Here is a 4,398-nt window from a genome sequence, read left to right as displayed (position 1 = left end):
AGAAAGAAATAATCTTGTAGATGTTCTTTACAGAACGAACATAAGATACTGGTATCAGAAATATTTTTAGAGATGTGATTGGAATTACTTCACTGTTCCCAATTTTCTTTTTTTTTTTTTTTTGTCAATAACTCATTTTCTGCCTGTTCAATTTACTTCTATATCTGTACTACAAATGTATTTTGGGGGCATTCTTTAAAAAAAAAACCTTCAGATCTATTCACTGCACCTGTTTTCAGTGCAGTTCTGAAGGACCATCACTTCACTTTTTTGCTCTGTAATCACAATCAAAGGTTTAGTCACCCCTGATCAAACTCTAAGTATAATTACAGCAAGTGTCAATAAGATAACGCACATAAACACGCATCTGCGTGTTTTTTTTACACCTGCTAACAGGAGATTTTATAAGAATGTTGTGCAATGTTTTGAAAAACTCGCTAAATTCAAGTGGATTATAAATTAAAAGAGAAAAATAGAGAAATAATATTACTTGTAAATAACGTTAACTTGACTAAAACTACAACTTGTTTTGGTTGAGCTGCAACATTTAAGGTGGAATTTAAGGTGGTGAGAAGTGAGAAATAAGTGAGAATTGCTCATGCTAACTTGTTCACAATAATAATATGTACCACGCTATTAAATTATTAAATAAATTGCCAACTATTTAACTAATCGATATTAATCAGCTGTAATTACAGAAATAATAATATTTCAGGAATGTTGTGAAAACGTTTGCTATAATAATGGTTTGTATCAGAACATTATTAGAACGTTTCTCGCACAGCATTCCCAGCTAGACAAACACTAACGTTATGGAGATGTTAAAGGTCACATTCCCAAAATAAAAAATGAAAAAAAAAAAAAACATTGACAAGTAATGTTGCAACAATGTTACCAGAACATTACAAATCATTAAATAAAAACGTTCTAACATCCAGAAAACTTGAAAGATTGAACATTGTAATAATGTTCAATGATGGGTTGTAATTCTAAATAAATTCTAGTACACATAAATTATAGTACACAATTTCTGGTAACTGGAAAACAGTAGGAGACTGAAAAAAAAAATTCAAACATCCTTTTCACTATTTTTCCATCTTTTTCTTTAATATGTCTCTATTTTAATTTTTCAATTCAAAGAACTCTAAACAGTCCAGACCAGATAACTTGTCTAATGTCTGAGATCACCTAGACTGTGAAATCATCTGAGCATCTGAGAGCTTCTGATCTGTTCTAATAGAGAATAAACAGCTTCTTCAGTTTACCTTCTCAGTTTCAACATCATGAAGCGCAAATGCTAATAACCAAATGAACAATTTACAGTGCTGCTCATAGATACGTGTATGAGCTTGTTTACCTTTTACACGATGCAGTAAATATAAATAAATAACATGCCACCTTAAAAAAGGTAAAAGCGGGATTGTGCAATGGGGAGCTACAGCAAGCCTCTTATGAGATTAGCTAAAAAGAAGGGATTTTATACGAACCGGAGGACCGGAGAAAAGGTCAAATTTACTTTGTTTAAGCCAGTGCTTTGCAGGCTGTGTGTACACTTCAATTCAAGGCTCCGCAGCGTATTATCAGTTGAACTTATAGAAATGCTACACACATCATATCAGCAAGACTTTATCCAGCCCATATCTAACCACAGCAGTGTTATCGACATGTCATCAAATATCAGCAAACACTCCGGCTCAATATAGGACCTAAAATCCTCTCATTTCCTGATGTGACATCTCAGTGTTTACTCTTGGGAATAGCCCTGCGGTGTGTTTGTCCTGCTCTGTGGTTCTGTCCTCACCTCTATTTCGCCTTAAACAGCCACCATATTCTTAATACAACTTATTATTTAGGCCATTACTATTGTGTGGAAACAGCCATGTCCTCTGTCTTTGTCTAAAAAAACTGTGAAAATCTAAATTATTTTCAAAATTTTAAACACCCTCAGCTCAAAATGCTTTACAAAAATGGTTGGAGTAGTTTGGGAGGGGCACTGGGTGATGTATGGGTTTAGGGGCGGGGCAGGAGGGAGAGCTGATTGGGCTGAGCAGTGTGCCTCTGATAGCAGTGAGACGCAAATGGTTGGATGGCACCAAGGGGGCGGTATTATTGCATAGTGTCAACAAAATTACAAAAACACCATCATTTTCTAATTATTTTTGAGCCTGTGAAATTAAATAAATAAATCAAGTTTGTGCAGTAAGTGCGATTACATAAGGGCAGTTCTATTTTAAATCCATTAAGGTGGTGGAGAGAGGTTGAATAACAACAACAAAATACAAAAAAGTTATTGTTTAAATATTTATTGAATGAGCGCATGTTATACAAACATAAAAAGGCCCTAGATAATAAATGACCCTACTACCTTACAAATTAAAATGTTCTGTTTTATTTAAATACATGAACATTGTAGAAATCACTGGCATGCTGTACATTCTCACTGAATTAGTTAAACATCATTTTGAAAGACGCTGGGTTTGTAAGTTGTTTGTTGTTTGTTTTGTTCATCAATGGCAAGAGAAAATATTTTTTAAATAAATGGCACGAATGTGCTTAAATGAAGAATTTTGAGTATCCTGCAATCTCTTAAAATGAGAACATAGCTGGCCTTGTTTTCTCTGGGTATTTAGATGGCATTGCTTCCTCACACTGCACTTAGAAAAGACGTCTGTTAGTTGATGTACTGGAGTATTATAATCTTCACCCTACTAGAGTTGAGGGCATTACAAGAGATTTTAGTTACTGGCCTTTCAAATCAAGTAGAAAATTTGAAGAAAAAAGGGCTGTTAAATGAAGACTGAAAAATGCTATTTTGGCAGAAGGAATAAAGTAAGAACAAGTTTTATGTAGAGGAATGAGTCAAGACAAATAGGAGCCTCTGTTCATGCTGAAATTACTGACAGGCGCAGGGAATAATAGTGAATATATGCTTATAATGGCATCTGTCATTAGTCGGCAAAAGTCAATCAATCAAGTCCATTTGTTTTTAAATAGTGACAACATTTAAAGATTTAAAAATAATTTCAGCTTTAATTCTAAGTCTTCTACATACTACATCTAGTATTGCATTCAACATTTTACCATCTCTCCATTTTACCATCTCTCCATCACAGACAAAAAAGTAATTGTTTATGGTCAAAAAGTAATCCTTTATGGTCAATGACTGACTGGATTCAGACCCCACAATTATTTGTGCTTCTTTCTGCATTCAGTTTGGTCTTTAATAGCTGAGGAAACTGCCTCATTGGGTTGAAGTCAAGTGACTGACTCAATCCATTAAGAACATTCAGTTTATTTGCCTTAAGAAGCTCTTGGGTCAATTGTCATTGATCGTCATTGATGTCATTATCTGTTTGTACTGTAAAGCACCATCGATCCTACCAGTTTTGCAGCGTTTGACTAAATTTGAGCTGAAAGCACATTTCTTTACTTTTTTGAATACATAGACTTCTATCAGTAGTTACATTATTAAAACACCAGTGGCTCAGTTTTATTGGCAGCCTCCACCATGTTTGACAGATGAAGTGAAATACTGAATTCTGAACATTGTTTCCTTTCCTTGACTACGAATGTCATTTTTTTGTTGTCTTATATGGTCTTCGAGGTTAATAATGATGCTGAGCTCATCTTTGTGGCGATAGAGGTGGTGGTAAATTACCCAGCTGTACCTGTTCAGCAGAAAATCAGCCAATTCCATGGCTGCAGCCCACTGTTTGTGTGCAGTTGTCTATACAACTGGCAACACTGAGTGTGGAAATGGGACTGGGGGATTGGTGGTGGGCAGATTTAGAGGTCACATCCCACACAGATTTTCGTGATATACCACACACTTCAAATAAGAAAATACTGCTGATTATTTTCTTATTTGCTGATAAGAAAATATAATCATTAATGGTCCTTAATGTGTCAGATTGTTGCTATGACCACTACTTTTTGATCTCTCTCTCTCTCTCTGTAATTGGCTTATCAACACAAATGCTAATTGCAAAACACTCACAGTAAACTCCCAGTGTTTAATTAAATTACAATGAAATAATGGAGAAATAGGCTACCCTTGACAATTATACTGCTTATCAGCCAGTTTTCTAATTAGTTGAGCCTGTGAAAATGAAAGGGACTGTGTAAAAAAAATGGTGTTAATTCAAAAACAGATAATGCTTCTGTTTCTATAATAGAAGTTTGATAATGTTTCTAATTAGAAGTTTGTGCAGTAAATTCAATTAAATAAGGATAGTTCTATATTAACACCATTGAGGTGGTGTAGAGAGGCTGAATAACAAAAAAAATACAAAAAGGTCAGCGTTTTAATATTTATTGAATGATCGTTATATAAATATAAAAAGTCCCTACATATTACAATTTAAAATGTTATTTTATAAATACATGAACATTATAGAA

This window comes from Astyanax mexicanus, chromosome 1 (assembly GCF_023375975.1).
Source record: "Astyanax mexicanus isolate ESR-SI-001 chromosome 1, AstMex3_surface, whole genome shotgun sequence".
Classification (NCBI taxonomy): Eukaryota; Metazoa; Chordata; class Actinopteri; order Characiformes; family Acestrorhamphidae; genus Astyanax; species Astyanax mexicanus.
Note: the sequence above shows the minus strand (reverse complement) of the source record.